The sequence below is a fragment of the Triticum aestivum genome, chromosome 6B, assembly GCF_018294505.1.
Source record: "Triticum aestivum cultivar Chinese Spring chromosome 6B, IWGSC CS RefSeq v2.1, whole genome shotgun sequence".
Taxonomy (NCBI): Eukaryota; Viridiplantae; Streptophyta; class Magnoliopsida; order Poales; family Poaceae; genus Triticum; species Triticum aestivum.
Window position 1 is genome coordinate 592,534,789 of NC_057810.1, and position 14,726 is coordinate 592,549,514.

The 14,726-nt window shown below is 45.7% G+C and overlaps 1 non-coding gene across 1 annotated transcript; it reads left to right on the plus strand.

Moving 5' to 3' along the window:
* The first annotated feature begins 12,745 nt into the window (after positions 1-12,745).
* TRNAW-CCA (transfer RNA tryptophan (anticodon CCA)) lies at positions 12,746-12,817 on the plus strand. The gene has a single exon. It is a non-coding gene; the product is annotated as a tRNA-Trp (tRNA).
* Positions 12,818-14,726: the final 1,909 nt, after the last annotated feature.

The window sequence follows — 14,726 nt, forward strand, 5'->3', positions numbered from 1 at the left end:
ACACACCACACATGAACAAGGCATGATGCTCAACCAAGTATGATGCAAGACAAGACTACATGAATCTATTCATGGCAAGAGATGATGCAAACAAGAGCACCACATCAAGGCAAGTTTAAATGAGGCCGGAAATAACATATAACAAATCCGGTAAGTCCTCATATGCATATTTCAAAATTAGTCCAGATCTGATTAAACATTATGTTCAAGTTGTTAAACAACAAGTTAAAATGCACCAATATGATCTACACGAAATTTTAGTCAAGTTAAATATAAAGTTCATTTAATTCGGGGCTACGGCCTAGAAGATATGAGGAAAACAAGTTAAACATGACATTGATGCAAAATGAATACAAACATCAAGCAAACACCTCAAAACAAGGATGCAACATGATAATATGGAACTACATGCAAAATCAAGCAAGTTTCATATAGAGCACACTCAAAACAGAGCAACGGTTCAACACATACACTCTATACAAGACATAACAACAATCTGCCCAAAACAGCAACTAGGCATATTGCGAGCATCAAAACAATATGCTACATCACCTCAACATAAAAACAAAAGGCATGGACATGATGTACAGGTAAAGCATAATAAAACATGAACACTGAGTTATCTCCAGAAATCACTAGAACATGCTCAAAATAACATCAGGTTGCAATGTTTAGAGCTATCAAACAACATGCTACAGGAACTTATCATGGCAAACAAAGGCATGGAATGAATCTACTAATTGCGTAGAACAAAAGACCCTTGCTGACCATGAGCCAAAAGGGAACGGAAAATATGACGGCACCCATGTAAACATGGCAAGTTATATGACAGATTCAGACATGGAAGGAACAACAATAAGTAGGCATGTTGGTGAGCTTGAACCACTCACCACAGAGCAATACATGGCATGACAAGGTAACCAACAGTAAGAATACATGTTTATGAAGCTAACCATGGCAAGAACAAGTTCATAGCATGCAAGGATCAACTACAACAACCTTTGCAAAATTGAATAACATGTAAACAATCTGCCAGGAAACAATTTATAGCAAAAGTAGAGCACGAAAATGACATGCTAGGCTATTCCAAATTTGCAAAAGGGGGCATGGATGGATATAGCATAACCATATGTTCAAAACATCCTTAATGAAGTATCTCGAAATAAGCATGGATCTCTTTGTAGCATCAAGTTTACATAGCATCAAAATAACAGCAGAACAGGGACTAAAATCAGCAACATCACGAAGCCTAGTTTTCATGCTTGTGCTAGTCACCTCATTGATCATAAAAATACATGGTAAGAACCTCTGTAATGATGGCATGGCATAGAACAAAACACCTGTAGAGCTCATGCCCATAAGATGCACAAAATAAATGTAGCAAAAATGACAAATGCACACATTCTGTTAAGAATCAGAAACTAACATTCTATAGCACTCTTGCATCAGAGATTCAGGCATCTAGATGGCCTCAAATGAACATGGCCAATGGAATAAAATGAAGAGCATCTCACAACGAACATTTTGACATATTACACGCATAAAACAGAGCTGCGGATGCAGAGTTATGATGCGATGAACAGGGGACCAAAATGCAAAAATATTCGGGACTTAGCAGAAATATCACCTCCGGATCTGGGGGTTGACCCGGGCGCGGATGACGAGGTTCGTCGGAGAGGCGGGGGCCGGCGAGGGGGGGCGGTGGATCCGGCCTTCCCACGGCCGGATCTGGCCAGGGTGGCGCGGTGGAGGGAGCCGGCGGGCTCTGGGCGGCGGAGGCGGGCTGCGCGGTGGCGCCCGGCGAGGCGAGGCTGGCAGGCGGCGGCGGCGACCACCGGCGGCGAAGGAGGCGGCTGGAGGCGACGGGAGGCGGCGGCCGGAGCGCGGGGAGGCGGCGGCGCTCCGCTCGGGCGGCGGGGACGGGAGGCGATGGCGGCCGGGCGGATCGGGCCTCGGGGCGGCGCGCCATTGGCTGCGGACGGCGGCGGAGATGCGTCCGGCGCGGACGGACATGTCCGGCATGGTGGGAGGAGAATTTTTAGGGTTAGGGTGGAATTCATCCGCGAATTCCGGGGGGAGGCACATATTTATAGATTCTGAGAGCTAGGAAAGTCCAAGTGTCGAGGGAGAGTTCCGTCAGCACGACGACATGGTGACAATGATGATGTTCTACTGATGCAAGGCTTTGCCTAAGCACCGCTGCGATATTATCGAGGTGGAATATAGTGGAGGGGGGCACTGCACACGGCTAATAGATCTCAAGGATCAATTGTTGTTGTGTCTAGAGGTGCCCCCCTGCCCCCGTATATAAAGGAGCAAGGGGGAGGGGGCGGCCGACCAGGAGGGGGCGTGCCAGGAGGAGTCCTACTCCCACCGGGAGTAGGACTCCCTCCTTTCCTTATCCAATTAGGAGAGGGGGAAGGAAGGGAGAGAGGGGAGGAAGGAAAGGGGGCGTCGCAACCCCCCCCTTGTCCTATTCAGACTAGAGGGGGAGGGGGCGCGTGGCCTCCCCTGGCCGCCCCTCCTCTTCTCCACTTTGGGTCCATGAGGCCCATTAACCCCCCGGGGGGTTCCGGTACCCCCCCGGTACTCCGGTATATATCCGATAACCCCCGGAACCATTCTGGTGTCCGAATATAGTCGTCCAATATATCAATCTTCATGTCTCGACCATTTTGAGACTCCCCGTCATGTCCGTGATCACATCCAGGACTCCGAACTATCTTCGGTACATCATAATATATAAACTCATAATATAACCTTCATCTAACTTTAAGCATGCGGACCCTACGGGTTCGAGAACTATGTAGACATGACCGAGACACGTCTCCGGTCAATAACCAATAGCAGAACCTGGATGCTCATATTGGCTCCTACATATTCTACGAAGATCTTTATCGGTCAAACCGCATAACAACATACGTTGTTCCCTTTGTCATCGGTATGTTACTTTCCCGAGATTTGATCGTCGGTATCTCAATACCTAGTTCAATCTCGTTACCGGCAAGTCTCTTTACTCGTTACGTAATGCGTCATTCCGTAACTAACTCATTAGCTACATTGCTTTCAATGCTTATAGTGATGTGCATTATCGAGAGGGCCCAGAGATACCTCTCCGACAATCGGAGTGACAAAACCTAATCTCGAAGTACGCCAACTCAACATGTACCTTTGGAGACACCTGTAGAGCTCCTTTATAATCACCCAGTTACGTTGTGACGTTTGGTAGCACACAAAGTGTTCCTCCGATAAACGGGAGTTGCATAATCTCATAGTTGTAGGAACATGTATAAGTCATAAATAAAGCAATAGCAACATACTAAACGATCAAGTACTAAGCTAACGGAATGGGTCAAGTCAATCACATCATTCTCCTAATGATGTGATCCCGTTAATCAAATGACAACTCATGTCTATGGTCAGGAAACAAAACCATCTTTGATCAACGAGCTAGTCAAGTAGAGGCATACTAGTGACACTATGTTTGTCTATGTATTCACACATGTATTATGTTTCCGGTTAATACAATTCTAGCATGAATAATAAACATTTATCATGATATAAGGAAATAAATAATAACTTTATTATTGCCTCTAGGGCATATTTCCTTCAGTCTCCCACTTGCACTAGAGTCAATAATCTAGATTACACAGTAATGATTCTAACACCCATGGAGCCTTGGTGTTGATCATGTTTTGCTCGTGGAAGAGGCTTAGTCAATGGGTCTGCAACATTCAGATCCGTATGTATCTTGCAAATCTCTATGTCTCCCACCTGGACTTGGTCCCAGATGGAATTGAAGCGTCTCTTGATGTGCTTGGTCCTCTTGTGAAATCTGGATTCCTTTGCCAAGGCAATTGCACCAGTATTGTCACCGAAGATCTTCATTGGTCCCGATGCACTAGGTATGACACCTAGATCGGATATGAACTCCTTCATCCAGACTCCTTCATTTGCTGCTTCCAAAGCATCTATGTACTCCGCTTCACATGTAGATCCCGTCACGGCGCTTTGTTTAGAATTGCACCAACTGACAGCTCCACCGTTCAATATAAACACGTATCCGGTTTGCGATTTAGAATCGTCCAGATCAGTGTCAAAGCTTGCATCGACGTAACCATTTACGACTAGCTCTTTGTCACCTCCATAAACGAGAAACATATCCTTAGTCCTTTTCAGGTATTTCAGGATATTCTCGACCGCTGTCCAGTGGTCCACTCCTGGATTACTTTGTTACCTCCCTGCTAAACTTATTGCTAAGCATACATCAGGTCTGGTACACAATATTGCATACATGATAGAGCCTATGGCTGCAGCATAGGGAACATCTTTCATTTTCTCTCTATCTTCTGCTGTGGTCGGGCATTGAGTCTGACTCAACTTCACACCTTGTAATACAGGCAAGAACCCTTTCTTTGCTTGATCCATTTTGAACTTTTTCAAAACTTTATCAAGGTATGTGCTTTGTGAAAGTCCAATTAAGCGTCTTGATCTATCTCTATAGATCTTGATGCCTAATATGTAAGCAGCTTCACCGAGGTCCTTCATTGAAAAACTTTTATTCAAGTATCCTTTTATGCTATCCAGAAATTCTATATCATTTCCAATCAACAATATGTCGTCTACATATAATATCAGAAATGCTACAGAGCTCCCACTCACTTTCTTGTAAATACAGGCTTCTCCAAAAGTCTGTATAAAACCATATGCTTTGATCACACTATCAAAGCGTTTATTCCAACTCCGAGAGGCTTGCACCGGTCCATAAATGGATCGCTGGACCTTGCACACTTTGTTAGCACCTTTTGGATCGACAAAACCTTCTGGTTGCATCATATACAACTCTTCTTATAGAAATCCATTCAGGAATGCAGTTTTGACATCCATTTGCCATATTTCATAATCATAAAATGCAGCAATTGCTAACATGATTCGTACAAACTTAAGCATCGCTACGGGTGAGAAAGTCTCATCGTAGTCAACTCCTTGAACTTGTCGAAAACCTTTTGCAACAAGTCGAGCTTTGTAGACAGTAACATTACCATCAGCGTCAGTCTTCTTCTTGAAGATCCATTTATTCTCGATGGCTTGCCGATCATCGGGCAAGTCAACCAAAGTCCATACTTTGTTCTCATACATGGATCCCATCTCAGATTTCATGGCCTCAAGCCATTTTGCGGAATCTGGGCTCATCATCGCTTCCTCATAGTTCGTAGGTTCGCCATGGTCAAGTAACATGACCTCCAGAATAGGATTACCCTACCACTCTGGTGCGGATCTTACTCTAGTTGACCTACAAGGTTCGGTAGTAACTTGATCTGAAGTTTCATGATCAATATCATTAGCTTCCTCACTAATTGGTGTAGTTGTCACAGGAACCGGTTTCTGTGATGAACTACTTTCCAATAAGGGAGCAGGTACAGTTACCTCATCAAGTTCTACTTTCCTCCCACTCACTTCTTTCGAGAGAAACTCCTTCTCTAGAAAGGATCCAAATTTAGCAACAAAAGTCTTGCCTTCAGATCTGTGATAGAAGGTGTACCCAATAGTCTCTTTTGGGTATCCTATGAAGACACATTTCTCCGATTTGGGTTCGAGCTTATCTGGTTGAAGTTTCTTCACATAAGCATCGCAGCCCCAAACTTTAAGAAACGACAACTTTGGTTTCTTGCCAAACCACAGTTCATAAGGCGTCGTCTCAACGGATTTTGATGGTGCCCTATTTAACGTGAATGCGGCCGTCTCTAAAGCATAACCCCAAAACGATAGCGGTAAATCAGTAAGAGACATCATAGATCGCACCATATCTAGTAAAGTACGATTACGACGTTCGGACACACCATTACGTTGTGGTGTTCCGGGTGGCATGAGTTGCGAAACTATTCTGCATTGCTTCAAATGTAAACCAAACTCGTAACTCAAATATTCTCCTCCACGATCATATCGTAGAAACTTTATTTTATTGTTACGATGATTTTCCACTTCACTATGAAATTCTTTGAACTTTTCAAATGTTTCAGACTTATGTTTCATTAAGTAGATATACCCATATCTGCTCAAATCATCTGTGAAGGTGAGAAAATAACGATACCCGCCGCGAGCCTCAATGTTCATTGGACCACATACATCAGTATGTATGATTTCCAACAAATCTGTTGCTCGCTCCATAGTTCCGGAGAACGGTGTTTTAGTCATCTTGCCCATGAGGCACGGTTCGCAAGTACCAAGTGATTCATAATCAAGTGATTCCAGAAGTCCATCAGTATGGAGTTTCTTCATGCGCTTTACACCAATATGACCCAAACGGCAGTGCCACAAATAAGTTGCACTATCATTATCAACTCTGCATCTTTTGGCTTCAACATTATGAATATGTGTATCACTACTATCGAGATTTAATAAAAATAGACCACTCTTCAAGGGTGCATGACCATAAAAGATATTACTCATATAAATAGAACAACCATTATTCTCTGATTTAAATGAATAACCGTCTCGCATCAAACAAGATCCAGATATAATGTTCATGCTTAACGCTGGCACCAAATAACAATTATTTAGGTCTAAAACTAATCCCGAAGGTAGATGTAGAGGTAGCGTGCCGACCGCGATCACATCGACTTTGGAACCATTTCCCACGCGCATCGTCACCTCGTCCTTAGCCAATCTTCGCTTAATCCGTAGTCCCTGTTTCGAGTTGCAAATATTAGCAACAGAACCAGTATCAAATACCCAGGTGCTACTGCGAGCATTAGTAAGGTACACATCAATAACATGTATATCACATATACCTTTGTTCACCTTGCCATCCTTCTTATCCGCCAAATACTTGGGGCAGTTCCGCTTCCAGTGACCAGTCTTCTTGCAGTAGAAGCACTCAGTCTCAGGCTTAGGTCCATATTTGGGTTTCTTCTCTTGAGCAGCAACTTGTTTGTTGTTCTTCTTGAAGTTCCCCTTCTTCTTCCCTTTACCCTTTTTCTTGAAACTGGTGGTCTTATTGACCATCAACACTTGATGCTCCTTTTTGATTTCTACCTCCGTAGCTTTTAGCATTGCGAAGAGCTCGGGAATAGTCTTGTCCATCCCTTGCATATTATAGTTCATCACGAAGCTCTTGTAGCTTGGTGGCAGTGATTGAAGAATTCTGTCAATGACACTATCATCAGGAAGATTAACTCCCAGTTGAATCAAGTGATTATTATACCCAGACATTTTGAGTATATGTTCACTGACAGAACTATTCTCTTCCATCTTGCAGCTATAGAACTTATTGGAGACTTCATATCTCTCAATCCGGGCATTTGCTTGAAATATTAACTTCAACTCCTGGAACATCTCATATGCTCCATGACGTTCAAAACGTCGTTGAAGTCCCGGTTCTAAGCCGTAAAGCATGGCACACTGAACTATCGAGTAGTCATCAGCTTTGCTCTGCCAGACGTTCTTAACGTCGTCAGTTGCATCTGCAGCAGGCCTGGCACCCAGCGGTGCTTCCAGGACGTAATTCTTCTGTGCAGCAATGAGGATAATCCTCAAGTTACGGACCCAGTCCGTGTAATTGCTACCATCATCTTTCAACTTAGCTTTCTCAAGGAACGCATTAAAATTCAACGGAACAACAACACGAGCCATCTATCTACAACAAACATAGACAAGCAAAATACTATCAGGTACTAAGTTCATGATAAATTTAAGTTCAATTAATCATATTACTTAAGAACTCCCACTTAGATAGACATCCCTCTAATCATCTAAGTGATCACGTGATCCAAATCAACTAAACCATGTCCGATCATCACGTGAGATGGAGTAGTTTTCAATGGTGAACATCACTATGTTGATCATATCTACTATATGATTCACGCTCGACCTTTCGGTCTCAGTGTTCCGAGGCCATATCTGTATATGCTAGGCTCGTCAAGTTTAACCTGAGTATTCCGCATGTGCAACTGTTTTGCACGTGTTCTATTTGAACATAGAGCCTATCACACCCGATCATCACGTGGTGTCTCAGCACGAAGAACTTTCGCAACGGTGCATACTCAGGGAGAACACTTATACCTTGAAATTTAGTGAGAGATCATCTTATAATGCTACCGTCAATCAAAGCAAAATAAGATGCATAAAGGATAAACATCACATGCAATCAATATAAGTGATATGATATGGCCATCATCATCTTGTGCTTGTGATCACCATCTCCGAAGCACCGTCATGATCACCATCGTCACCGGCGCGACACCTTGATCTTCATCGTAGCATCGTTGTCGCTTCGCCACCTATTGCTTCTACGACTATCGCTACCTCTTAGTGATAAGTAAAGCAATTACAGGACGATTGCATTGCATACAATAAAGCGACAACCATATGGCTCCTGCCAGTTGCCGATAATTTGGTTACAAAACATGATCATCTCATACAATAAAATATAGCATCATGTCTTGACCATATCACATCACAACATGCCCTGCAAAAACAAGTTAGACGTTCTCTACTTTGTTGTTGCAAGTTTTACGTGGCTGCTACGGGTTGAGCAAGAACCGTTCTTACCTACGCATCAAAACCGCAACGATAGTTCGTCAAGTTAGTGTTGTTTTAACCTTCTTAAAGACCGGGCGTAGCCACACTCAGTTCAACTAAAGTTGGAGAAACTGACACCCGCCAGCCACCTGTGTGCAAAGCACGTCGGTAGAACCAGTCTCGCGTAAGCGTATGCGTAATGTCGGTCCGGGCCGCTTCATCCAACAATACCGCCGAACCAAAGTATAACATGCTGGTAAGCAGTATGACTTGTATCGCCCACAACTCAATTGTGTTCTACTCATTCATATAACATCTACGCATAAAACCAGGCTCGGATGCCACTGTTGGGGAATGTAGTAATTTCAAAAAAATTCCTATGCACACGCAAGATCATGGTGATGCATAGCAGCGAGAGGGGAGAGTGTTGTCCACGTACCCTCGTAGACCGAAAGTGGAAGCGTTAGCACAACATCGTTGATGTAGTCGTACATCTTCACGGCCCGACCGATCAAGCACCAAAATCACGACACCTCCGAGTTCTTGCACACGTTCAGCTCGATGACGTCCCTCGAACTCCGATCCAGCCGAGTGTCGAGAGAGAGTTCCGTCAGCACGACAGCGTGGTGACGATGATGATGTTCTACCGACGCAGGGCTTTGCCTAAGCACCGCTACGATATTATCGAGGTGGAATATAGTGGAGGGGGGCACCGCACACGGCTAATAGATCTCAAGGATCAATTGTTGTTGTGTCTAGAGGTGCCCCCCTGCCCCCGTATTTAAAGGAGCAAGGGGGAGGGGGCGACCGGCCAGGAGGGGGCGCACCAGGAGGAGTCCTACTCCCACCGGGAGTAGGACTCCCTCCTTTCCTTATCCAATTAGGAGAGGGGGAAGGAAGGGAGAGAGGGGAGGAAGGAAAGGGGGGCGCCGCCCCCCCTCCTTGTCCTATTCGGACTAGAGGGGGAGGGGGCGTGCGGCCTCCCCTGGCCGCCCCTCCTCTTCTCCACTTTGGGCCCATGAGGCCCATTAACCCCCCGGGGGGTTCCGGTAACCCCCCGGTACTCCGGTATATATCCGATAACCCCCGGAACCATTTTGGTGTCCGAATATAGTCGTCCAATATATCAATCTTCATGTCTTGACCATTTCGAGACTCATCGTCATGTCCGTGATCACATCCGGGACTCCGAACTATCTTCGGTACATCATAATATATAAACTCATAATATAACCTTCATCTAACTTTAAGCGTGCGGACCCTACGGGTTCGAGAACTATGTAGACATGACCGAGACACGTCTCCGATCAATAACCAATAGTGGAACCTGGATGCTCATATTGGCTCCTACATATTCTACGAAGATCTTTATCGGTCAAACCGCATAACAACATACATTGTTCCCTTTGTCATCGGTATGTTACTTGCCCAAGATTTGATCATCGGTATCTCAATACCTAGTTCAATCTCGTTACCGGCAAGTCTCTTTACTCGTTACGTAATGCATCATTTCGTAACTAACTCATTAGCTACATTGCTTGCAAGTCTTATAGTGATGTGCATTACCGAGAGGGCCCAGAGATACCTCTCCGACAATCGGAGTGACAAAACCTAATCTCGAAGTACGCCAACTCAACATGTACCTTTGGAGACACCCGTAGAGCTCCTTTATAATCACCCAGTTACGTTGTGACGTTTGGTAGCACACAAAGTGTTCCTCCGGTAAATGGGAGTTGCATAATCTCATAGTTGTAGGAACATGTATAAGTCGTGAATTAATCAATAGCAACATACTAAACGATCAAGTGCTAAGCTAACGGAATGGGTCAAGTCAATCACATCATTCTCCTAATGACGTGATCCCGTTAATCAAATGACAACTCATGTCTATGGTCAGGAAACAAATCCATCTTTGATCAACGAGCTAGTCAAGTAGAGGCGTACTAGTGACACTATGCTTGTCTATGTATTCACACATGTATTATGTTTCCGGTTAATACAATTCTAGCATGAATAATAAACATTTATCATGATATAAGGAAATAAATAATAACTTTATTATTGCCTCTAGGGCATATTTCCTTCACCTACTTCGCCGTCGAGGTCGAGCTTGCGCGCGCCTCCCTCATCGACGAACAGCTCGCCCTCCCCCAGTACGCCGCCGACAACCACGCGGCATGGGCGGAGTACTTCGAGCGCCGTCAGGAGTAGCGGCTGGCGTCAACCAATGGGGCGCCGGTGTTGGGCGGCATGAAGAACAGCGAGGGGCGCCGCGTGTGGTGGGGCGTCCCCGGCCGCACGCTCGAGGGCGTGCTGGCGCACCTTGAGGGAGGCAACGACCCGCCGTTGGCATACCCTCCCCCGGCGGCCGGGCCCATCGCCGACGCGCCAGGCAATGGATGCCCAGGAGGTTTGTCACTTCCTTGTCTTACTCCTCAAACTCCTCGTCGCGATCTTCTTCCCACTCCTCTAGCTCTCCGGCGCTGCTCGGCGTCAAGGCCGAGCCCGCGACGGAGACGCCGCTCGGCCGGCGCACTCGCAGCGCCGGCATCATCATCAACGAGGGCGGCCAGCGCGCCTCCTCGTCGGCTCCTCCGCGCTTTGTCAAGCCAAAGACGGAGCCGGGGCTCGCGCCGGTGAAAACGGAGCTGGGGCTCCCCGCCGTTAAGACGGAGCCCGGCGACGTTGAGCTCGACGACGAGGCGGCCCTGAAATGGGCGCGCAAGGACTTCCTGAAGATGGAGAGGGACCGCCAGGTCGCCGCCCTGCGGCGCTTCGAGCAGCGCCGCCAGGGCCGCGAAGAAGGAGGAGTCGTTGTCCTCGACGACAGCGACGACGGCGCGCCGCCGCCGCCACCAGTCCGCCATGGCGACGCCGGGCAGTGGTCCAGCAGGGACGACCGCATCAAGGAGGAGAAGGCCGCCGCCGCCGACGGCGGCGAGGATGGCGGCGACGACGGCGACTACTCCGCGTTTAGCGATTTCCTTTTTAGTTATATTTGCTATGTAACGCTTCGCGACATGTGTAACATATGCCAAAGTTTGCTGAAATTTAGTCGTGTTTAACCAAACTTCGCCGAACGTTTATTTTGAAAAAAATTAGACGTGTCTGGGGCGGCCCTCGGGCCGGCGACTGGGGGGCAACTCGCCCCCAGGCTGTTTTTTTTTGCGCCGGCTCACCCCCAGGCGACGATTTTAGGCGCCCCTGAGGGGCCAACAGCTGGAGATGCTCTTAGCCTTATCTTCAATAACTAGCTAGTTTTAAAAACGTGGTGAGACATATTCTGCTAAGAGATCATCTCTTCTTCTCTTAAATAAGAGAAGATAAGCCTTTTCTTATGATTTCTCTTCCCTACACCTCATCATTTATCCTACGTGGCATTCCTAAGATAGAACCATTGTACATGCCCTAACACGTATAGCTAGGTACCCGCCGATAAAGTTGTGTATAGGCGAGTATATGATCTGGTGCCACGAACGTGCTTTTCTAAGCTCGAGCTCATGTGAGCTCAATTGGACAGTAAAATTAGAAAAAAAAATGAACTTTTATAGCAAACATTGACAAACGTTTTCATTGCTTGTAAAGTTTCACCACGAAATGACATTTGTGGAAAACCATGAAAAAAAATCTCGATGCCCCAAAATGCTTTTGCAAAGAATACTTTTAGAGCATTGATTTTGTTTCTTTGCCACGTTTTCCACGAATGTCATCCGATGTTGAAACTTTGCAAGCAAAAAAAAAACACTTAACAATGTTTGCTAAAAAATAAGTTTTTTTTTGAATTCTTTTACTGTTCACCCGAGGTCACGTTGCTATCGACCGGCAAGCAATGAAGATCAAGTTGCGTTCAGTATTTCCGTTTCGGCGTGCGTGTGACCTGTTCGGTTGTTCTGCCGCTTCCGTTGCACTGAAAATAGCGCCGTTCTGCGTCTTTGTTGCCCTGCTGCCTGATCTTCGGGGCTCTCAAATCTGATCCCACATCGTTTCTACGTTGTGTTTTCTTGCGCAGCTTAACCTGCCGACCGATGGCCACGCCCTTCGGAGGAGTTTTAAACTGCAATGGTGCACTGAGCCGGAGCGGTTCTGTAACAAGACGCTGGGTCCTGAATCCTGATTAGGGGCGACCGGGCGAGGCAACCCCGTACGTACATGCTGCATAAGACGTCCAGGTAAGTGTGATCAAGATACTAGTAGATAAGTTCTTATTAGAGCACATTAGCACACCGGATCCGTGGCACAATGGTAGCGCGTCTGACTCCAGATCAGAAGGTTGCGTGTTTGATTCACGTCGGGTTCAATTACCCCGATACTAATCCGGTTCCTTTTTATTTTCTTTTTTGTCCCTCCTGAGCATCTCGCTAGTGTTGCGATATGCACATGAGATCCGTGGTAGAGTGATCGCCTACTATGCAAGTTTAGCCGTGGAACTGGCATCATCCACGGATTCCTGCTAATTTTTTTAAAATAATACATTTTTTAATGAATTTTCATACATATTATGCCAGATACATCATTTTTAAAAATAATACACCATCGGCATGCTGCTGGTCGATTGGATCCAGTCAACCTGGAGGTAGCCGATTGGAACCCAGTCAGCTTGCTGCTGGCCTTCCTGTTATATCAGCCACTAGTATCCTGTCGGTCAGCTGTTGGCCGACTGGAGCTAATCGGCTATCTGTAGGCCGATTAGTACTAATTGGCCACCTATAGGCCGACATGTGCATGTACCCATTTTCTATCCCCACACATTCCCCGCTTATATCTCGGGCCGCCTTTTTCCGCCATATTTTCCCGCTCTGCTCGTTCCCGCCGTATTTTCCCGCTCTCTACTTCCCGCCATATTTTCCCGCTTCCGAGTTCCCGCCTTTCTTTGTGTTCTCAACCTAAAAGCACCCTCGGCACTAGCGTTGGTAAGCATTCTATTGTAGTCTCGTAGTCTCGTCAAGATGTCCGGATATCCTTTTGATCGTAGTTTTCACCCTAGTATGTCCAAATGTCTTCTAGATTTAGCCGCCGGTTTCAGGGTAGACAACATATTAGTTTCGTGGGACAAATTCATCAGTACGCATTAAGTAGGTGTGGGTTGTCTTTCAGGACCTTTGAGGAAATACGGAAAGAACTTCTGAGGTTGCAGGGAAGATGGATGAAGCAACAAGGTAAGAGTGAAACATACGTAAAGGTTGCAGCAAAACATACCATTTTATGGACTGAGGATAGTGAGGATGAAGACGATATCTTCATGTCGTCGGCCAAGAGTTCAACATCGTCAAAGGGTAAGAGTTCTGTATTGCCGAAGGACAAGAATTCTGCATCGATGGAGGATGACGATGATGACTTCATGTAGTTTTTATATTATATGTTGCAAGTTAAGTCGTACGTGCCGTTTAATTTAGATGTAGTTGTATCTACTTGTTTGTATTGTCTTATTGTAGGAGCATTATGTTCTATCTAAATATGATTTTGTAGTTCGGATAACAGAGTACTAAATCAGAGTAGGCATATGTCTCATACATAAGTACTGATACGTCTCCAACGTATCTATAATTTATGAAATATTCATGCTATTATATTATATGTTTTGGATGTTTATGGGCTTTACTAAGCACTTTTATATTATTTTCGGGACTAACCTATTAACCGAGGCCTAGCCCAAATTGTTGTTTTCTTGCCTATTTTAGTGTTTCGAAGAAAAAGAATATTAAACGGAGTCCAAATGGAATGAAACCTTCGGGAGAGTTATTTTTGGAACGGAAGCAATCCAGGAGACTTGGAGTAGACGTCAGGGAAGCTTGAAGGAAGCCACGAGGCGCGCCCCCCACCCTCGTGGGCCCCTCGTGGCTCCCCTGTCCGACTTCTTTCACCTATATATATATATATATGTATGTATATATATATATATATATATATATATATATATATATATATATATATATATACCCCAAAAACATCCAGGGGCACAATAGATCGGGAGTTCCGCCGCCACAAGCCTCTGTAGCCACCAAAAACCAATCGGGACCCTGTTCCGGCACCCTGCCGGAGGGGGGATCCGTCACCGGTGGCCATATTCATCATCCCGGTGCTCTCCATGACGAGGAGGGAGTAGTTCACTGATACGTCTCCAACGTATCTACTTTTCCAAACACTTTTGCCCTTGTTTTGGACTCTAACTTGCATGATTTGAATAAAACTAACCCGGACTGGCGCTG